The sequence below is a fragment of the Arvicanthis niloticus genome, chromosome 2, assembly GCF_011762505.2.
Source record: "Arvicanthis niloticus isolate mArvNil1 chromosome 2, mArvNil1.pat.X, whole genome shotgun sequence".
NCBI lineage: Eukaryota > Metazoa > Chordata > Mammalia > Rodentia > Muridae > Arvicanthis > Arvicanthis niloticus.
This window is the reverse complement of record NC_047659.1, coordinates 56,444,566-56,468,885: the sequence shown is the minus strand read 5'-3', so window position 1 is coordinate 56,468,885 and position 24,320 is coordinate 56,444,566.

Here is a 24,320-nt window from a genome sequence, read left to right as displayed (position 1 = left end):
CAAATATACAAATAGATATATAGACACATAGATAAATAGATATATAGTAAATAGACTATATATAGGCAGATAAATTAGACAGACAGAGAGACAGACAGACAGACAAACAGACAAAGTAAATATGTTGGAAGAGGATCCTGTGAATTGTACATTCAAATGCTCCTTTCTATGACCTAATATCTATTCACAATACAGACACAGACATTGTCATGACTATTGAAAATCTTCCAGCCAGGTCCAGGGGAGAAGAGTCATGGAGAAAGGACTTAGCTACAAAGCAAATGAGAGTCCAGGAGAAGAAGGACCACAAGGCAGATGGAGAAAGAAGGTCACTATGAGGTTAGGCATGAGGGTGAGTCACTAAGGAGGTTCTCTATGAGGACAGACAGCTACAGCAGAGTGAGCCAAAAGAGTTATACAAGTGACTTGGGGCATGTGACTAGGAAGTAGTGAAATAGTGTAGAAGGTTGGGAATATCCACTCAGTTATTGTGCTTAAAGCTTGTTGAAACAATCCATAGGTTTTCATCCTAATTACCTGGGAGCTAGCCAGGTTAGAAAAAACTACTACCTTTAAATTTCATCTTATACATGACCTAAAATGTTATATTCTAAAATTCTTTCATGAGAGAGAAATTTTAGGCTGTCTAAAACTTAGCCTAATTGAAGACAATACTCTTAAGAAGTTTTCCTTTTGTTTTATAAACTTTCCTAGTTCTGCTCAAACGTTCTTTATTGTCACTTTACTTCTGTAGAAAGAGCAGAGTCCCTCATCATGGTGTCCATGATTCACCCTATGCTTTGATGGATATAGTGCACACATCTTAAAATCTGTATGATAGATGAGCTGCAAACTCAGATTTCAGGCTTTGTCATCATTTTTACTTTGCATGAATGCTTTGTCATAAATCTAGGGGTCTGATCAGTGATGGATTCCTGTGGAGTAGGGTATGAGATTCCCTGTCATCACTGATGATACTTCAGTGCCAGATAAGCTCATCTTCCCACAAGCACCCGGGGTCCTTCTTTGTCTGTCCTCTGTTAGGTACCAGAGCTGACTTCACTGAACAACAAGGAGGAGCAGAAGAAATGGCCCTATACAAACGTCCCCTCAGAAATGGTTAGAAGACAAGCAGCATGCATTTGTTTTCCAATTTCCTTTAAAATGACATTCTTCTTCCAGTATTATGGTAACTAATGTTTTTAAATGATCAAACAGGAAGTTTCTAATATCTTTCAATGCAATTTCCGCCTATGTTTCTGGATGTGTCTCTCTCTGTCTCTCTGTGTCTGTCTCTCTCTGTCTGTCTCTGTCTCTCTCTCTTTCTGTCTCTTTCTCTCTGTCCTATGTATTCTGGGAATTGCAACATGCAAAAACAAAAGCTCAACATTCTTACAGAGCTTAGCAGTTTCCTGAAGTTGTCTTGACTGCACCAGTCTCTATTGAAGACCTGAACTGAGATGGGGATGGTGAAGAAATTGAGAAAGGCAAAATTAGTCTAAATCCACTGGAGTCGTTCTGGCCTGCTTCCACAACAAAGAGAAAGTTGACTGTTACAAAGTGAGAGCTCAGTAAATGCCAGGTGCCTGAGTAAATATCCTTTACTCAGTGATTAAAACAGTAATAGGGAAAGAAGAACAGGAGAGAAAATTTATCATATACATATATGACTTGGCATTCAATCTTTTAAAATGTTAGATCTTGACATGTAGCATGTATCAAATAGAAAACAGTTGGAAGCCTACTGGTTACAGTTATTGACCATGTGTAAGATTTTATCATGTGTCTGTTGCATTCACTCTCAATAAACATTTTATTAATGCTTTCCCACTTTTCACAGATTTTGAAAATATGTATTAACTTATTACAACCAGAAACTATACAATATTTCACATTGTGAACTACTAGTGATTGAGTCGACGTTATAGACATGATAATCATCTCTTTATGGTTGAAATTTTATGTAAAAGAGAACATACAAAGAAGTGCTGTGAACCTTGTCCTGAATATATCAACGAATATATCCAGGAGTCAAAGCATAACAAAACAAACAAACAAACAAACAAACAAACAAACAAACAAAACCTTTAGTAGAGAACTCTGGTCAATCTACATGCTCATATCAGTTGCTGTGAGCTGACTTACTTTTCTCTTATGTTTTGCACATAGAACCATTAATTTCTTTCCTAAGGTAATGGTGACTATAGGTTCTATAGCAAAGATCCAACTTTTCTTCTACTGCTTTTCATCTCATCTTCCATGTTAAAATTAGCTAGGTTCACTGTACTTCCATCTTTTATTCTACCAAGTAGGGGTAATAATTGCAGCAATTAGAGAGCATTTGGGGGATCAGAACAGCAGCAGTCAGTGCATATAAAGTAAAATCTCTGGTGTGCTGTGAGCTTGACAGCCATTATTCTCTTGTAGCTAATCGAAAAATAAAATTACATTTTTCTTCTATAAGGCTCATGCCTTTTATTTTTCAATGTGTCCTTTTTCCAATTTTTCTACAAACACCTTAATATATGTGCTGTGTTACTTTCTTGTTTTATAACATATTAATGCAATTTTGCATGTCATTCAGGAAGAAATAAAACATAATTCTCAAAGCTAGATGAAATTCTGCTAAATTATATACAATGTTTGGATATGCTTGAGATAAATGACTTTCAGAAATTCTATTGCCCTTAAAGAAAGCTTTAAGGGGCTAGAGAGATGGCTCAGTAGTTAAGAAATCATCCTGCTCCTGCAGAGGATTGCAGTTTGATTCCAGGCATTTAAGTCCGAATCTCACAATCACTGGAAATTCTAGCTCCAGAAAAACCAATAGCCTCTTCTGATATCTGTGGATACCCCTCACACATACACACACAGAAACACACACATACATATAAGTAAAAATGAGATAATAACTTCCTTCAAATACTTTAAAAATTAAGCAAATAAAGTTGCAATCAATTATTTATAAACCACCAACTAAAGAGTGCACATGGAGGAACGCATGGCTCCAGCTGGATATGTAGCAGAGGGTGGCCTTATCAGGCATCACTGACAAGGGTAACCCCTTGGTCCTGTGGAGGCTCGATGACTCAAGGTAGGGGAATGTTAGGGCACTGAGGCAGGAGTAGGTGGGCAGATGGGGGAGCACCCTCATAGCAGCAGGGGGAAGAGGACGGAGTTTGTTAAGGGGAAAGTGGGGAAGGGGATAATATTTGAAATATAAATAAATAAAAAACAATTAAAAATAAATTACAATATCCCAAGAAATATGAAGTGAAAGTATATCACTGTGGAAAGAGTATTCAATAATGTAGAAATGATAATACTATGATGAATTCTTTAAAATTAATAGAAGGAAATATACATTATTGTCATCAAAATGCATGCAAATGTATTTACAGTTAATCTTTATGGGTATATGCTTTGTCATTTATTGATACCTGATAATTTGACTTTCTATAAAAAAGACAAAGAACACTTGTAAAATGAGCAATACATATAGCTGTAATTGTGTAATTTTGCTATACATTTATAATGTATGCATAAAAACATACATACAGGAAATTAAATGAAACGTCACTTTAAAAACCAGATCAAGAAAGAAATCAAAATAGTATCTAAAAATTGGGATAATATCTACTGAATACCTGGGTCTTTTTCACAGGTATATGAAAGAATAATCCCGAAACAATTGTAACCATACAGAGGGCTGAACATTTTCTAACAAAGGTACCACAGTACTGAAAGGACAGCTCTCACACAATTGTTCTGAAAGTCCTAGTACTTAACATGCATTATGTATTACCTGAGCTGCTATTACTACTATTTTTACTATCATTATTATTATATTTTCATGAAAACCATGGCTGAAATTTTATATAATAAGAACTAAAATCTAAAGTTAAAATTCTTTTTTTTCCACATTAAACATTTTATTTTACATTAAACGTAATAAATAGTGAAATCATAAATAAAATAATAATAAACAATGTTATTGTACATCTCCTCCAAATTTTTATAAATACATTTAAATGTAAATAAATACATCTTTGTGAATGGCAGTTCTTCGCTTTAGGAGGAAGCGAGAACATTGGTGAGACCCCTGGGTGGTGACCATGCTCTGTTTTTTATATGGCACTAATTAAGCAGCTACGTTCCCTTAAGGGAATACAACATACTTTAGCTTTAGGATTTGTTCATATTTGCTTACACATATAATATTTAAATAAGAACATACTCTAAGACTGTATAAATTTGTTATAGCAAACATAAATTCTATGGGAATATAAAATCCCAAAAGTAGCAATATTATAATTATACTTAGAGCTTAAGCAAATGGATATTTTCTCTTTTTTTTCCATATTTTTATGTCAGATGATCCTGGGCCAGAAGGCAGAAGAACAGATGCTCCAATGTTTCATAGTATAGGGAGTGTCCAGGTATTCAGAGGTCTCTATAAATTGGCTAAGTTTTAGAAGCTATGCTTTGTGCTTCCCACAATTATAGTTAACTCAGTCATTCTGGATTTCTGACAGGGTTGAAAACTTATAGCCTCATAGCCAATCCTGGCTATTTACCTTGAGAGAAAAGATTGAGTGGATGGTTATCAGCTGACATTCATCCTAAAGCCAGGTTCAGAACTAAATGTTTTAGTTAGGATAGATGAAAGAGGTTCTGGTTAGTCAACAAAATGATGGACTGGGTATTAGGACTATCTTGTACCTCACTGGTACAAATTGGCAGAATTATGCTCTAATTGTATTTTGAGAGAAAAGTTTCATTTTAACAGGAAGGGTGATATGTAGGAGGAGCTAAGGTGGGAGGAGTACTGAGAGGAAGAAAAGGAGTAAGAAGAGGAGGAGAAGAAGGAGAGGAGAAGCTAGGTGATGAAAGAGAGAAAGAGGGGGGAGACAGGGAGGCAGATGTTCACGTATCTCCACCAGTTAAAGATAGTTGATATATCTAGGTTGGGTAGTGGGTTACACCTCTAAAGTTAAAATTCTTATCCATGCCTCACTGGACAGAAACCTAATCTGATAACATTATTAAAACTCTCTGTGGTGTCCTCACAGGTTACAAGGGTTGAAGAGTTTCTCGGGTCACTTTGGGTAAACCCATCAGTCTTGGATTTCATGGATCTAGGCTCAATATCTCATCTTTTATCAGGAAGTCACCTCATGATACCAGAGTCTTAATGAGATTTTGACATATTTTGGAAGACAAACACTTAGTCCATTGATCTAGGAGTGAGTTCTATTGATATGCTTTCATAAACCTCTAAACATGATATTAGACAACTCAAGACTGATTTATAACATATTCCTTGCACTCTTGGATGTAGTTGGTGCATCACTTCCTTGAAATTTAGTGCTACTTTGAAAACTAAACATGAAAAATAATATAAAATGTTTAATTTTTTCATTTTAAGTCATTTAACATCAAATTGTGCCATCAGAGGATTCTTTCTGGCTTATCCTTTCCTATGCAGGTAGAAAAGATTGACAGGCATCATAAAGAGAGCCAGAATGCAAAATGGAACTTCATCCATAACTTTAAAGAAATATTTACAGGAATAAAAATTCCTATTTGCTAAAAGTATCATATATATTTGGAAAACACTTTAAGACTAAGACTTTAAGATTAAGACTTCTGGGTTAAGATGAACTGTTAGAAAGCTTTGTAGGACACTAGTGTTGGGAAAACAGCACACTATAAAGATAAAGAATTACCTAGGGTTGAGGTGACTCAAACTCATTTTAAAGTTGGTCAAACTCTTCTTCTTGCTATGCTAGTTTGCCATTCACGTAGGTCCCGAACTAGGGAATTCTGCTTTGACCTATCATGCTTCTTTACCTTGTACTTCAAGAACTTTTGAGTAACTTCAGTTTATTTCCTAGATGTTCCTCCAACACATGAACTTCCTTTCGGTCTCCACATCACTCTCTTGGCTCCTCCCTCTTCACCACATTCAGCAAAGTCAATGGTGTCACCAACTGCTGTAGGTTCCCATATAAATTTGCTTTAAAGCATTTAAAGGTAAACAACAAGAACACAAAAACGACCAAATATTAGCTACTTTGTATGTTTAAGAGGAATAATTTAGGGGAAAAGATCATTGGTTTGGATCATAGTTTGAGGTACAGCCCATTATGCAGGAAAGGCATGCACTGAGAGCTTGAGGTAACAATGGGCTCTTAGTAGAGAACTGGAATGAAATAAGGCTGGTACACATCTCACATTCTTCTTTTTATTTAATACAGGATGCCAACACATAGAGCTATGCTGACCACAGTTAAAAATAGATGTTTTCACCTCAACTAACCTAATCTAGATGACTCCTCAAAGGCATGTCCAGAGACTTGTCTTCTAGATGATTCTAGATCCTGTCACATTGGCAGCCAATATTCACATTCACTTGCCACAAGGACACTGTTGATAGACAGTGTTTTTTTTTTTTTCTATCAGGTTCTTTAGCCTTATCACAGATCATTTTTCTTCTCACTTATTTCTTTCAGTTTCTCTAACTAGAGAATTCTTGTCTATCTCTAGTCTTTAAATAATGAATTGATTAATGCACACACACACACACAAATCACTCACTTCTATGCCTGCTTACTGGAATTGTTCTTTAGATGTCAGTTCTAATATAGCCTTTTCTTTTTTTTTCTTTTTTTTCTTTTTTTTCTTTTTTTGGTTTTTCGAGACAGGGTTTCTCTGAGTAGTCCTGGCTGTCCTGGAACTCACTCTGTAGACCAGGCTGGCCTCGAACTCAGAAATCCACCTGCCTCTGCCTCCCAAGTGCTGGGATTAAAGGCGTGCGCCACCACCACCCGGCCAATATAGCCTTTTCTAAGAAGTCCAAGTTGTCTTCTCCTATCTCATGATCCAATGAGCTCTATATATTTTGTTCATTGTCTTCACTACATTTTGCCAATATTCACTTATTCATTTCATTTTTAGTAATGTTTTTCCATGTAAATTTTATGAAGGTTCTATCTAGTAAAGTTATAACAAAGAATGACTCAGAATAGGAAGTAAGTCCACTTTATGCTAGAAATAAGTTAATAGATAGAAGAATAATCTCAAGGAATATAAAGAAACATAAATTTTATATATATTATATATATTTAGCATGCTATTAACTGCCAAATAATCTAGAAAAATAAACTCAATTTGATCAGGTAACAAGACACACACACACACACACACAAAAGAAAGACAGAGAGACAGACAGACAGGGACAAAGACCAAGTCAGAGATATGACATTTGAACTTTGAACCCAACATATAGAAGAATTTTCTATTTGCACTAAATTACTCAGCTGATAGTATTTTTTCAGTCTTAGAAGTTAAGATTATTCTTTCAGATAATTTTATGTTCAATTAAACTGGTTCGAGTTGTTTTATTTTGCCCATATTTGTGTATTCTGGTTTTTGAGTCAAGGTCTTCTGCATGCAGCCTGGCTTTAAACTCACTATGTAGCAAAGGCTGTCTTTGAACTCCTCTTCCTTCACTTTCCTACCACCATCTTCCATGTTGTGGAATTACAGGTGTGCACTACCAGGTGCAACTTAAAAAGCAAAAACGAAAAACTTTTATCTTTAGATTGCAGTTATATGGCATGTAGTAAAAATAAAAGCTTAGCTGCTATTTAAATCATATCTCCAAAAGTCAACTGGGATAAGCATTTCCAAACAAGCATATCCATCCATTGTAGAAGTGATTTTTGTAGTGCATTCTCTAAGATAGCTGTAGAAAAGAAGAGATGTTTTGGTATTTGTTGACTGCGGAAGCACAGCTTTTTTTCCCAAAGTAAGTATGTTTCTACTGGATTACTATATTTTATTTGAAATGAATAAAAATGCTTATATAGTTTTCATTTGCATGTAAACTCTTAAATGGTTGGATTGCTGAGTAAAAACAAAGCTGTAGAAATCACCCCTCTGTTTCAGCTCGTATTGGGCAACAGGGGGGAAAACACTACTGGGGTTTTTAAAAAAACTGACCTTCCCCTAAGGTCTGACCATAGAAATGTAAAGAATGCAAAATGAGTCTACCAATACCAGTTATTACCAGTCATATCAACATCTTTTTAAATATTATAAAAATGTACATTTTTTATTTTGTTAATAGGCTTTATTTTATTCAGCCCAGTTAGTTAGATTCTTTTCTAGTTTGTAAAACTGGCTTCTAGTTTTAAATTTTTCTTTTTTTTATTATTATTAAAATGTCTGAGTATTTCAGTGATAGATAGAAAAGAAAATGTTAGGTGAACAGGTTGAAACATTCATTGTGCATCAAAGGTGGATTAAGGAAAGAGAAAAATCAAGGAATTTTGCCTTTATTAGCCCCGAGGACTCAGAAGGCAGATAACCAGGTGCATGAAGTTGACAGGATAGAATATTAGTTCATAATGTTTAATATAGTTTTGATTTTTGCAAGTTCTTGCTAGAAAGTTTAGCTCTAAATGAATACTATGCAGTCTATATATAAATGGTATTTTTTAATGGAGAGAGTATTCTAATAAAGCTTGTGAATTCACTAATAAAATGACTGTGCCTAAGAGGAAAAGCAACTTAGCACCATTATGGCTGCTATACTTAAGAAGCCACTGACAGATTTCAAAGAAATGCTCCACAATCTAGAACTAGCAGATAGTAGCAGTTAGAATCTAGAATAAGCAACATTTTACTTGTTTATTTCTAGTTTCAGGTAGGTTGCATATGTATTAAGGTTATGAATTTTAATTTAATGCAATGGTTCTAACTAAATAAATTATATATTTTAATGAATTGTATTCTGTAAAAGAGAGAAAGAAAGAAAGAAAGAAAGAAAGAAAGAAAGAAAGAAAGAAAGGAAGGAAGAAAGAAAGGAAGGAAGAAAGAAAGAGCATTTAGAAACCTGACAGTGTTGGAAAGAGAAAAAAATCAGTGGAAGTTTTGCCAATCTTCTACTGAAGTTTTCACTGATATTTATTTTAGTCTTAGCTTCACACTTTGATTCAAGGTCTGTGTAGAATTAAGCACTTTTCCACGATCAACAAATTCAACCACGGTGAAATGTCCAGAGATTTTTGGACAGGTATTCAAAACATAAGTATTAATACAAATATTGACTTTATATTTTGTTGAACATCTAGATTTATTATCTCTCAGGGCAAATATTGACTGTATCTTCCAGGTCGATAAATCTCTATGTTCACTGGAACAAAAGTCAATACCTGTATCATATCCATTTTCCCAGATGATAACTGCTTATTCATGTTACACCATTTAGTCTTTCAAAACTTATGTCTATTATATGGAAAGAAAACATTAACAAAAATGTTAGTTGGTGAATAAGAGCTTAAAATTTGTTGAAATTGCATATAAATAACCCTAAATTTAATGAAAGATGCCTGAGCCTTTGTTGCAAAAAGTTGTATTCATAATTATTTTCCCAAGGAAAAATTCTCTTCATGATTACTAAATGGAGTGGTGAACGGTAAAATTAATTCTCTGGTATTGTTTTGCACAAATCAGTTAATTTTTTTGCCCCAACCAACAAATCCCTGTCTTTCCCCCCAGCTATATATCTTAGACATAAACCTTTGTTAAACATGGACAGTGTCTATTTTCATATATTCAAATAGTGGATACTATTTTGGTGTCTTTTCACAATTTTACTTTGAATTTTTGAGATTTGATACTTTGGAATCTGAGTAGTTTGTATTATATATTCTGGGAGAAAATCAGAGCTCCTATATATTGTACATAATGAGTCAGTGAAATGAACGGAGACCCTTGCAGTTGTGTTCCTTTTAGACAAAGACGATTGGACTGGCTGCTGTGACTAATAGTTTTTTGCATCGGAGATTGCAAGGGCTTTGCAGGAAATGCCTGCTGTGAAGATTGTGGCCATTCCTTGAGTTCTCATCTCTACCCCTGCAGACAGAGTCTGTACCATAACATCCGATGTGCTTGGTGTGGGCAGGGATTCACGAGGTAACATAAGCAAATGTCGCTTTAGATATTCACTTATAGCTTCAGTCAGCTTTTACTTTGAGCTCATTTTAGCTTGGAATTAATTCCTAGGAATCCCAGATTGGCCTGGACCCCACAGTTCTTCTGTCTCGTGCCATGTGGCATATAAAATGGTGGAATCAAAAGGTGGGATTGCAGAGTGTAACTATGAAAAGCAGGTAGCTTGTTTACAAAACCACAACACAGTTATTTTGATGGAAAAAAAAATATAACAAGTAATTGACACAGTGGAAGGGTAGTATGTATTTCTGTAGTGAAACTTGACCTATTTACACAGCCACATGGTCAGGGGGGAAATTATAAAAGACCCTTGCTCCAGGCCGGCTTCCTAGATCATCTCACACGTAAAGCATCTACAATACCATTGAGAAACGTTTCATATCATTGACTCAAATTAAGATAGAGAACTGATAAAATAAGTGTATGGCCTTATCTCCTCCCTTTCAATTTACTTTACTCTGTTACTAAATTCTCCTTCATTCATCTCTAGAAATTTTGCTCTTCAACTTGGCCTTCCCTTGTCTTGGCCAAAAGCCAAAAGCTTCCAACTGTGGTTCTCATTAAAACTCCAAACATGAATATACCTACTGCTACCTAATTAAGCTAGCTGCTTTTTAAATGTATATTCAGCAATTCTACATCACTTCTCTGCATACTCTGCTGACTAAAATCATTACCTTATCTAGAACATGGTGGACTATGATTTCTCTCGCTGATTTTATAAGAATTACGGTTTGACAGAAACCCAGGCTTGAAGGGATTACCCTGTGCCATCATTTGCAGATCTCCTTGGCAATATACAATCCTATTATTGAATGACAATACTCAGGGATGCCAGCCCTCAGCTACCTAAGTTAAAGGCAGCAAAATTGGAAATGGCAGTCCATTCACCTTTATGGGTGACAGCTCTAATACATCTGCTTCTCTTCGTTTGTGCTCTATATCCGGAATGATAGGAAGAAAATCAGGAAGGGAGTTATCACAGAGCAAAGAAATGAAGGTTTCTTTCTGTGCCAAACATCATCTATTTTTTTATTTCCTTGCAATAAGACTTCTTTATTTTAGGATGCTAAATTGGAGGAACTAACTTCAGATTTTTATTATCCACTGTCCCTTGCCCATTTTAAGTTTAAAAAACTGTAATGCTTAAATGTTCATCCTTGAACAATTTCTGTTAATTTTTCCACCTTTGTAATTGTTCTCTGAGTTTCTGGGGGCAAAATATTTCTTATTTTAAAAATAAATAGCACTGAGCTAAATAACTCATTCTTCAGAATGCATAATTTCCCCTCAAACAAAGTATATTGAGCTGAAAGCTTTAACAAAATAAGTTGCTTTAATGCTTCTTTGAACATGCATGTATGTATGCCTGCTTATATATGCATTTATAGACATAACCACTTAAAAACCCAAGACAAGGCAGTATCTAGTGGTCAATACTTAAATCAATGAAATAAGATTTATTAATGCTATTCTTCTTGCATCACATTTACTCTGGTCACTAAAGTAAAAATGTGGGTTCTGTTACCCACTGCGAAAGGAAGTGGATATTTCAAAAGAATAAAATAATTTCTAGAAGGTGAACTCTTACATTGACCAGGGAGAGTTGAATGTTTGTAGAACTCTCAAGTTCTTCAAAGTATACGAGGAGTGAGACTGGGTATCCCCTTTATTCCCTTTGTGCATTTGTCTTTATCTTCTAGTGTCAAACACAGGTAATGTATTGTGAAAGTACATGAAAACTTTTCATCATCCTAACTTTGCATTTTTCCATTTCCCATTCACTCCCAGAGACTTTAACCCTTATACATGTTGGCCCCAGACACTATTAGCTGTTCTTAAAAACGAAAATGTAGTTTAGTAAAAGACTCATCAAGTCAACCACTGTTTCTGATCTTTTCTGAATTCAAACACTATGGGAATATCCACGAGTTACAGAGTTTAAATTCCTGGCTGATTGTTAATGATGCCCATTTCCTACTTCTTCCCAATGCAAGACCATACATCCTGTGCACATAGTTTTAAAACCAAGTACAAGTCATGGATTCATCTATGAGTATGATCTGCTATGTGGACTCACCACAGAGAATCTAACAGACATTCTCCCAATGAGCATTCCAAGTATCCTCATTATGATAGAGCTGATGTTATCTAGCATGCCTTCTTCTGAGGCCTGCCCCCACTAACCAGGACCTAGCTAGCTACTTTCAGATTCAACTATCACTGTTCTCTATAAAATACTATGAATCATTTCTGTAAGCAGTTACTATTATTCTTTTCTTTCTTTTCAAAAACTATTATTTCTTTCTCAAAGAACGGAAGTTATCCACTCTATAGTATTTTAAGTACAGTACTATAGTTGTAATTCAAATTGAACCTCTACACTTATAAAATCTCATCTAATTACTTTGATCTAGTTTATACTGTTGTTTTATGAATGTACTTAATTTATATTTCTGGTCTCAAAGTATTTAAGTTACTATCACAGAATAATAGAAATTAGTATTTAGCATAAGAATAAAAAAATTGATATGAAAGCCTAGGTGATGGCTATTACCTTGTCATAATAACTAAATGCATAAACTTTAAAAGAGAAAATTGGGCAAAGACTGAAAGAAAAGACACCCAATGACTGGCCTAACTTGGGATCCGTCCCATGCATACACACCAAATTCTGGCACTATTATGAGGCCATATTGTGCATGCAGACAGGAGCCTGGCATGGCTGTCCATGAAGAGGCTATTACAACCAACCACTGAATTGAGGTCAGGGACCAATATGAAAAAGTAAGAGGAAGGACTGAAGGAGCTGAAGGGGATTGCAACCACACAGGAAGAAAAATTATGTCAACTAACCAGGACCCTTCAGAGCTCCCAGAGACTAAGCCAAAAACCAAGGAGAAAACATGGGCTGGTTCGTGGCTCATGGGGGCACATGTGTAGCAGAGGTCTGCCTTGTATGACCTCAGTGGAAGAGGATACACTTAATCCTGTGGAAACTTGATTCCCCAGGGAAGACGAATGATGGTGGAGGTAAGGAGGGGGTGGGGGAGCAGGTGGGGGAGCATCCTCTCAGAGGTTGAGGGAGGACATTGTTTTTAATAGCTGAGTAGTACTCCATTGTGAAAATGTACTACATTTCGGTATCCATTCCTCTGTTTAAGGACATCTGGGTTCCTTCCAGCTTCTGGCTATTACAAATAAGGCTGCTATGAAAATAGTAGAGCGAGCATGTGTCCTTGTTATGTGTTGGAGCATCTTTTGGGTATATGCTCAGGAGTGGTATAGTTGGGTCCTTAGGTAATACTATGTCCAATTTTCTGAAGAACTGCAGACTAATTTCCAGAGTGGTTGTACCAGCTTGTAATCTCACCAACAGTGGAGGAATCTTCCTTTCTTTACATCCTCACCACAAAAGAACACACATGGTATACACTCACTGATAAGTGGATATTAGCCTCAAAGCTTGGAATACCCAAGATACAACTCACAGACCGCATGAAGCTCAAGAAGAAGGGAGACCAAACTGCGGATGTTTCAGTCCTTCTTAGAAGGTGGAACAAAAATACTCAAAGGAAGAAATACAGAGACAAAGTGTGGAGCAAAGACTGAAGGGAAGGCCATCAAGAGAATGCTCCACCTGGGAATACATCCCATATACAAAAACCAAACCCTGACACTATTGTGGATGCCAAGAAGTGCTTGCTGACAGGAGCATGATGTAACTGTCTCCTGAGAAGCTCTGCCAGAGCCTGACATATACAGAGGAGGATGCTCACAACCAACTATTGTACAGAGCACAGGATCCCCAAGGGATGAGTTAGAGACAGGTCTAAAGGAGCTGAAGGGGTTTGTAACCCCCTAAGAAGACTAACAATATCAACCAACCAGACCCCCCAGAGCTCAGAGGGACCCATGACTCCAGCCACATATGTAACAGAGGATGGCTTTGTTGGACATTACTGGGAAGAGAGGCCCTTGTTCCTATGAAGGCTTGATGCCCCAATGTAGGAGAATGCCAGGGTGGGGATGCGGAGTGGGTGGGGATCACCTTCATAGAAGCAAGGGAAGGAAGGATGGGATCGGGGGTCTCCAGAGGGGAAACCAGAAAAGGGAATAACATTTGAAATGTAAGTATATAAAATACCCCCCCAAAAGAGATTCTCCCCTGAAGAACAATTATTTATCTGTGCTTATTATTTATACATTTTAGGAAATAGTCCCCCAAAGAAAATAATGATATCTTCTATTTACACTATCTTCTAGAAATATATTCTTATCATTTTCAGATGCACATACTAACATAATATCAACATGCTTTAATATACAAAATAAATGTGAAGCATCTTTATCAAAAATGTCCAAAGATTATCCTTGATGTCATTAGAGAATGAATTAGATGAGACATAGGACAAATTACAAAGGGAATCGCTTAAATCCATTATATATTATAGAGCTGTGGAAATCAAAAACCCAAGTCATTCATTCTTCATCTGGTATTTTAAAACATACTATGGCCATACATAGTGGCATATATAGTTGCCCTTAATTTCAATAATCTGAGTCCAGAGACAGAAGGATTGTCACCTTGTGTTTAAACTCAGAAGTACAGTGAGATCTTACCTCAATAAACAAACAAATCAAGAATAAATCAGTGTTCTTTCTTACCTAAATGAAGAAAAACTGACTTCATTAGATTTAAAACTGACTTTATCACCTAAAATGTGAGTCAATAGAGTCAAGCATTCATTTCTAAACTATTTCCTTTTTAAAAGGCTATTTTTGAAATATTTAAGAAAATAAAAATGAGTAATATATATTAAAATTCATACTGAGGGAAAGATCTTAAGAAAGGAGAAAAGTAGAAGGTCACACATTGATAAGAAATAAAAACCAAAGACTCCGTTCCATTTTTAGAATCCAAAGGTAAAAGTAGACCATTACCTTAGAGAAAAATTTTGTCTATGAACAAGCTGCTGCAGACAGAACTTTGAACCATATTGAAGTCCGAGACATCAACAACACTTTAAAAAAATCCAGGAAGCAAGTTAATATCAGTAGAGTTTTATAAAAGAATTTCATAAGCTATAGATTTAAGTATTTTGTAGACACCAAGTCAATTTCTTCTATTTGTTTTCAGAAAATGAAAAGGTGGAAACTTTAAAACTGGTGAATATGCATGCATGTAATCAAAATTGTATAAAAGCATAAAGGAGGAGAAGGATGGGATAGAAGGTTCTAGGGAGGGGAAATGGGGAAAGGGGATGACATCTCTATTGTAAATAAATAAAATATCCAATAAAAAACTGGTGAATGTGCAATCAACTTGGCAGAGAACAATAGTTCTGAATTCTCAAAATAAAATCAGTGCATACTTAGGACAAGAGAATAATTGTGCTGGCGAGCTGAGGTGTTTTGTTTTGTCTCATTTTGTTTTGTTTTGCTTTTCAAATTGACACAAGCTGGAGTCATCTGGGGAACTAACGATGAAGGAACTTCAACTGAGAACATGCCTCCATCATGTGGACAAGTGTATGGGGCATTGTCTTAATGGGTTTTTTGATGTGGCAGGTCCACCTACTTCATGGGTCTTCTGTTGTGTAAGAAAGACAGCTGAGAAAGCCACATTGACAGTGGCACCCATTGTAACACCCACACAAAATGTCAGTTGTGGTGGCATACATGTGAAACCTCAAAGCTGAGGAGATGGAGACAGGAGTATTCCTGGGGCTTGTTTACCAGATAGTCTAGCTCCTCGGTGAGCTCCAGATTTAGTGACAGGCCCTGACAAGGAAGAAAGAAAGAAAGAAATAAATAAATAAATAAAGAAAGAAAGAAAGAAATAAAGAAAGAAACAAATGAAAGAAAGAAAGAAAGGAAAGAAAGAAAGAAAGAAGAAAGAGAAAGGGGGAGGAAGGGAGAGAGGGAGGAAGGGAGAAAGAGACACTTATCACATACTCATTCCAGCTTGGGGTCTGTCTTGTTACTACATGGTTTAGCATGTCTGTTAGTGACTGTCATGGTGCTAAAGCTGAAGGGGATGTTTTGGTCGTTGTCCTGCTACCTTTTACTAACTCCACATTGATTCAGAACATTAAGTTACTACCTAAAATTATAGTGACAGTTCAATCATAGTTCATTACTGCACCTAAAGTATCATCTATCGTTAAGCAAAACAATTTTTTTCTTAAACATTTCTATTAAGTAAGTAGATCAGTAAGTAGGGTAGCTTAAGGAAAGCAGTTCTTTTTCTCTGAAACTGAACCTAAAGACCATGGCATGGGAGAAAATCATCTCAGAGTATTAACATGTTGTTGGAAGTGCTTGGACGTTCAGTGAGATGAGTGGATGCATGGCTGGAAGTGAGCACTAAAGGGATAGAATGATTGACTGCTGTGTGGCAGCTCTGGGTTACATACTCAACTCTCTACAAATAAAATATGGATGCTCAAAGAATATTCTGTATACGGGATGAGGTTATTGACATTTTCATATCTTATCACACAATATGTAATGGACTATAAGGAAGCAAAAATGGAAGCTGTGTGGGTAGATGAACTGCTACTCAAAACTCAAATGGAAACAGGAGAGGTCATAAAAGGATAGTTTTAGACTAGAGATAAAAATTAAAGTGTTTTCTGAGTGCTTGGAAGTTTGAGGGATAGGAAAATAGGGAACAGAGCCTGAAAATATTTAACTTGACCCCTAGAGTGAAGCAAAAGAGATTTCAGAATGAGCAGGTTTGGAGATGGAAGACCTTTAAGACAGGAGTTCCCATGGGAAGACATTAATGAACCCATGTAGCAGGTAAGAAGAGATGGCTTTTGGGAACCATTAAAAATGTGAAATGTAAATATAATACCCAATAAAAATAAATAAATAGATAGATAGATAGATAGATAGATAGATAGATTAGCATTAACTGTTCAAAAAATGTGAGTCTCAATGTAAAAGATTATGACAAGAAGTAAATTTCAGGATAATCAGCATAGTGGTGAGTTTTAATTTGTGAACCTGGATAACCCTGAATGAATGGACTAAAAGTAACAACAGGTGGACACTAATTAAACACTTGCACCAAAAGGTGAGCTGGGAAATGACAAGGGGGAAGGAGAGGAGATTCAGAGGAGAACAAAAGCCAAAGTTTCAGCGAGGAAGGAAAACAAGGAGATTCAGAGTTGGTGTTAAGGGCTGCAGCATTTCAACAGGGAAGTTAATAAATACTTGTTCCTATTATTATAAAATGTTCACAAGAAATTAAAAAACAAGTATATATTCTCTTCTTTCAAGGAGGGATATGCTATGTCCTATATGTTTTTTCTATTCATCAATTTTCTTTAAAGTTGAAGGCGTAATTCTATTCAAATATTATGCTACCATTAATAAATGGCTATATTGACAGCCCTACATGTCTGGGCAATCAAAACTTATCAGATCATTAGATGTCTTTATAAAAACAGAATCATTATAATCACGGTAAGAATATTTATGATTGCTCTGGGTGATGGGATCACTGCTCAGTCAGAGAAGCACAACCAGCAGTTTGTTCCAGAGTGGTTACTGCACAGCTGGAGGAGAGAGTAACCTACTTCAAAGAACAGTTTTATACCTCATAGGACCTGCAGTGACAGCCATGCATAGGTCATGCAGTCAAGAAAAAAAGTTTACAGCAGGTCAGAGTCCATGAATGCAGGCAGAGCCACAACAGGACAACTTTCTCATCTTTTCTCCCTCCCTGTCTCCATTCAGGGATATGTTTAATATGTTTCAAGTGCCACAGTCAGCCCCTTCTGTCTTCTTTACTTAAAGTTACCTGATTAGGGCCTTTAATTGCATCTCCAAAATCCTTTCTCTGCAACAGCTAGATCAATGTTTGGTTGAAGAACTTGAACTATAATCTAGTCAAGCTGACTCAAAAAACAAACAAACAAACAAACAAACAAACACCAGCTACCACCAAGTAAATCTTCCAAAAATCTATTTTACTTTACTCTAGCTGGAAACCAAAACTGCCATCTTTATCTTAATTTTTTTTTAATTCCTACTACACTGCTTGGAAATATTTTACCATTGTAAAAGCTTACTTATAATAAATACTTTTCCTAATTGCACTCTCTGTATAAAGTCCAAATACAAACTCATGATTAATAATCAACCAATAGTAATTAACCTCTCCTGTCTCCAAGTTCATCTTCTTTTACTCCTTCTTCTTTGAGAAGAAACTATTTTTAGAAACTTTGTTTCAAAAAAAAAATTACAACACTGAATTTTTAAAGATACTTCACGCCAGGAGTGTGGCAGACTGCAGTGCTGCACAGCCTTAATTTCTGTCTGAATGAGAACAATAGAAGTGCTGGACAGAGAATTTAAAAAAAAAAAAGAATGCTGCTATCTAAATGCATTGCTTATTAGGCATGCAAAAAGGGCAAAAAAATAAACAAACAAAATTTTATGGACTTGTAAGACATTCAAATGCCAATACTAATGTTCTCCCTAATGCTTTCTGGGAGAATCCTGGGAACCTTAAATGTTCAGCCTATGTCCTTACTCAAAGCAAACATTTGAGGTAATCTCTCATATGAAATGTCAAACCTAGAAGGTTCCACATACAAGATGAAAAAAGAGCAAGAGCATAGCCCACTCATAACAATTAGACAACACTGGAATTTGACAGTTGTGACTTTAAACTAGATGGGAGAAAGTTTTCTCCTAACAATTCTTTTTTAAAAGAATTTTATTTTATTTATTTACATTCCAGCTGTTGCCCCCTCTTCCCGGTCTTCCCTCCCACAGGTCCCATGCCTCCTCCCCCTTACCTTCCAGAGGGTGACCCCTTACCAGATCACCCCCTTCCCTGGAGCCTCAAATCTCTCCAAGATTGAGTGCATCTTCTCCCACTAAGGTCACACCAGGCAGTCCTCTGCTATATATGTGCAGGAGGGTCGGACCAGCCTGTGTATGGTCCTAATTGTTGGCTCAGTCTCTGGGAGCTCCCTGAGGTACAGGTTAACTGAGACTGCTCATCTTCTTATGTGGTAACCCTCCCCTTCAGTTTCTTCAATTCTTCCCCAAATTCAACCTTAGAGATTCTTGACTCCAGTCCAATGGTTGGGTGTAGATATTTGTGTTTGTCTCAGTCAGCTATTGATAGGCCCACTCAGAGGACAGCCATGTTAGGCTCTAATCTGCAAGAACACCATAGCATCATTAATAGTGTCCGGCCTTGGTGCCTCCCCATAAGATGGATCCCAAGTTAATCGATAGCACTTCAAGTTCTAAATTGTTCTTTAAGAAGCTACAACCATTAGTGTTTTGATATAATATTAAGAAGTAATAGGTATAATTAGCTGCAAATTATATTATATCTTCTTGTTTTATAACTACTGGTCTAGAACTATAAAAAAATCTTAACTATAGACACACAGAGACTGAGCTTTATTCTGACAACACACTGAACTAGAAAAAGAAATCAACCTTCAAACAGAGAACTCAGATTGGTTCTAGGTTAGTGGTGCCCCCAGGTGACTGCCAACAGAGATAATAATCTTCTATATCTTAATTTAAATTGTAGTTATAAGTCAAAATTTTGTAGAAAAAAAAAGATACATGTGGACTCGGGATATTATATGAAATAAGTAAGATATAAAAGAATATAAAAAAAGAATTGCAAAAATTTACATTAAAACTATAAGACAATTAAAGAATTTCCTCAAAAAAATTGAAAATAATTATGCCAATGTAGGTATTTTTAAAATATGCTGATTCAAAAGAACTCTTCATAGAATTGTAGCAAATGCAACTCCTGAATCCAGAGATGTCTGTAAAGGAGAGATTAAAATTAAACATAAGAATACAGCAGAGAAACAGGAAGAAATTCAGCAGAGAAGAAATAAATAATTTTCAGAACTGATGAATAATCTTTGTATCTATAATGCCCAATGAAATCCTAAATAAGGAAGCACTCTACACCCACAGGTAATATAGTGAACTGATGGAAATTAAAACCCTTACCTTAGAACCTACCAGAAACGAATCTAAGGACTGTCTATTTGGAGGACTGGGGACTTCTTTTTTTTATTATTGGATATTTCATGTGTTTACAATACAGATGTCATCCCCTTTCCCCATTTCCCCTCCCTAGAACCCCCTATCCCATATCCTCTCCTCCTTTATGCTTTTATACCATTCTGATTACATGCAAGTATTAAGGTCAATTCTAGGTTGAGGGTCTAGCAATACAATAGATTCAAATAGTTGAGAAACAAGCAATACAATAAACACAAATAGTCAAAGAAAAAGCAAGGCATTAAACCCAGTTCCGAGAACACTCCCGTGATCACTGTTTCTAAAGGCTTATCAGAATGACCAAAGTATTTGAGCCTACTTCCCTGTCCTAGCCCAAGGCCATTTTCATGTCTGAAGCCTACTTTTTTGTTCTATTTCTAAAGCACAACCTACTGAAAAAAAATGTAAAACCTAAAACTATGTTGCAAGAACAAAGATAAAGGTAAACTTTGTATAGAAAAAATAAAAAATTCATAACCACAACTCTTAGGAAGTTCGAAAACTATACGAGGAAGATGTCAGACAGAACACTGAGATGACAGGACAGCAAACAGACAAAGGCTAAGTGTCTGGATTAAGGTTTGCTGTGAAAACAATCGATAATAAGTAATGTTTGAGACTAAAACACACAGCCAATGTTCTCCAGGGACTCCTTTCCTGTCCCTGTGAGTCTCCGGTGGACTGTGAGAACGAAACGAGTTAATGAAAGTGTATTGTCTGTCTTTCTTACTCTCATACTATCATTGTGTGGCTCAGGAAACCAGCATTTCCTAAGTGGTGAAATCATATTGTGTAAAATTATGAATGAGTATAAGGTCTACTCAAAGTACAAAATAGGTAGGTTTTAATACAAGAATGTCAGAAAGTTCTAAGTTGCAATTAAATCTTTAAGAAGCTATAACCATTGGAGTTTTAATATAATATTAAACAGTAAAATTCATAATTAGCTGAAAATTATATTACAGTATTTTCTTTCTTGTTTTATAACTACAGGTCCAAGTAACTCTGAATTGCTTCATTTTTTTTTTTTTTACCAAAACAATGAGTTACAAGAGATCAAATAAAAGCATAAATAAAATTTGACCTATTTCTATTAAACCAGATATCAAAAACACTTGCAAAAGTAAAAATAATGCCACTCTAAATACTGATATTTTTTAAAATAATGTGTTTTCATAACACATTTTATTTTAATAATTAGGATGTATGTTTAATGAGTTTTTATTTCTTATAAACACTAATAGTTACAACTGGCCTAAAGCTCTTTTTGTTCACTAAAATCTTTTATTTTTATTTTTTTTAATTTTTCAAAATTATGGGTACATGTGTGGGAGACATGTGTGCATGTGAGTATAGCTACTTCTGGAATCCAGAAAGGGTACTAGAACACTTTGGGCTTGAATTGTAAGTATTCGTGAAGTACTTGACATGAGTACTATGAATCAGTTTTCAGTTTCCTTTAAGAGAAATACATGCTTTTAGCCACAGAGCCATTTCTCCACCCCAAGGAACTTCTAGAATTAAGAGTATGATACTAACATATTGGAGAAGCTCTGGTCTATAGCCCTTGTTAATGTTGCATTTTGTATTGTGTAGCATTTGGAGATGTTTTTGTCATACTAATTTTATTTGAAAGCATATGTGAATATTTTGTGGTGGTTTGAATAATCTTGGCCCAGGGGGCGGCACTATTATGGGGTGTGGTCTTGTTGGAGAAAGTGTGTCACTGTAGTGATGAGCTTTGAGAACTTCCTCATAGCCACAATCTTCTCCTATTTACCTTCAAAACAAGATGTAGAACCACTCTCAGCTCCTCCAGTGCCATGTGTGCCTAAATGCTAACATTTTTCCAGCCATGATGATAATGACCTGAACCTCAGAACCAATAAGCCATCCACAGTTAAATGTTCTTCTTTATAAACGTTGTCTTGGTTATGATGTCTCTTAACAGCAATGGAAACCCTAACTAGGGCATCTCTACATAGGAAGCAAACCAATATAACAATTTTGTCCCTGTACAGTCTCAACATAGCATATGAAATCACGCTATCTAAAAAGAAACAAAAAAACAATACAAACAAAAAATTTAAAAACAAACAAAGCAGAGGACTAAGTTTTATTTCCCAGCAACCACATGGTATTTAACAAACACCTAGAATTCCAGTTCCATGGGATCTGATGTGACCATCTGCCCTCTGTTGGCACCAGCCATTTACGTGGTACACCAGAACATATACAGGCCAAACATGTATACTTATAAAATAAAAAATTTAAACATTCTAAAAAAATTAAAAGATGAATAAAAATTTAAAACTTGTGCTATGATCCCATCTTAAAATCTTCCCTTGGCTCTTTGTTTCAGGACAAGAAAAAGGCAAGTGAAACCATCCCTTCTGAGCAGGGTAGTTGTTTGTCTTGTTTTTGTTTTCGGTTTTTCAAAACAAGGTTTCTCTGAGTAGCCCTGGCTGTTCTGGAACTCACTCTGTAACCAGGCTGGCCTCAAACTCAGAGATCCACCTATCTCTGCCTCCCAAGTGCTGGGATTAAAGGTGTGCGCCACCACTGCCTGGCTGAGCAGGGTAGATGTTCTCTCAATTATTTTTCCCATCTCCTCTGTTTTATTTTTATTCTTCAAAGCAGGACCTCACTTGAAAATGTTTTAAATGATTTTGTAGGTGCCATCAGTCTCATAAATATCTTCACATATCTTCCACTATAATATAGATACAATGAAAGTGAATGCGTATACTAGATTTTCCCTTCTTTGTTTGCCCAATGCCTAAAATCCCTTTTATATAAAAGATTTGCAAAGATTCAATGAATGAAGAAGTTAATGAATTAAACATATTTGCCTCTCAGTTTTCAAAAATGCACCCCTCATCAAATTAAAGTCTTGACATAACAAGTTATATGTTGATTTTGCACTAAAGTTCCTTATCAACTAATTTTCAAATAAAAAAGAGTTTTAAAATACTTCTAGATTGTCAACTAATCATCACACATAAAACTTTGAAAATCTGTATTTTAAATAAGTAATGGTTATACTAAAGAAATATGAATATTCATAAGCACACAGACACTCTCATGTCGTAAGTCAATTAATAAGAAAAGCATCACCTGGAACATGCAATCATGTGAAGCACCTAATATATACATTTATATGCATACTAGAAAAACTTAAAATGGAATTACCCTACAAGAAAGTTGAACAATATCCCTTCTGTTCACCAGAGGTTAACAAATAAATAGTTCACTGTCATGAATGGGTAAATTATTTTGAATCTTTTGTCTACTGATTTCTCATAGACCCACTAAACATTACAGGCTATTAGTGTTGCTCTTGGTTATTCTCCACAAGTTGACAGTAAAATTCTCTTGCTGATAACACCGCATACTTGACTCAGAGACTATGAAGAAATCAAACTTATACTGACCAGGAAGCTTCATTGCTAATGGCTATCTTTTGTAGTGCTGGAAAGTGCTGTGCATGAGGAGAAAAGTTAATTATCAATCATATACAATGGTGAACCTGACAGCTAGAATAATGACAGACCTGGCAAGACAATCCCACTAGGGAAATACTAGCACGAAGGTCATGAGTAACTAGCCACTTTCTGGTGGGATATAAGTTTCAGGCCACAGAAAGAAGCCCATACATGGCCTTGTTAGGCCAGGAACCTATAGATATATAGGTCATAAGCCCTAAAAAAACTGTTAAAATTACTCTGCTAAATAAACATAGTATTAAGCTGATTCATAATGACTTATTGTTACACCTGTTTAATAAAATCAATGCATCCTTAAACTCTCATCTGAGAAGCCTCTACTTTCATTAGATAATGAAAGTATGTAGGCTCACTACTAGTCAAAGTACAGAGAATAAGAAATGGCACAATGTTCTTTTTTTAAAAAAAGGTTTTTAATATTTATCAAAGGTTTCTAATATTTATTTTCTTTTGTTGGTTTTGTTTTTTATTGGATATTTTATTTATTTACATTTCAAATGTTACCCCTTTTTTTCAGTTTCCCTTACAGAAATTCCTTATCCTATCCCTGTTCCCCCTGCCCAATGTTCTTCTAAGTGAAGCACACACACTGCATAACTGTACCCAAAGCTCTGGGGTAATTGTGAAGAGTGAGACAGAAAGATTGTAAGAAGCAGATGCAGCAGATGATGATATACATCTTTAGGCAGTTGTACAAAGCAACTTGCAGTGGTTGGACCACATGCA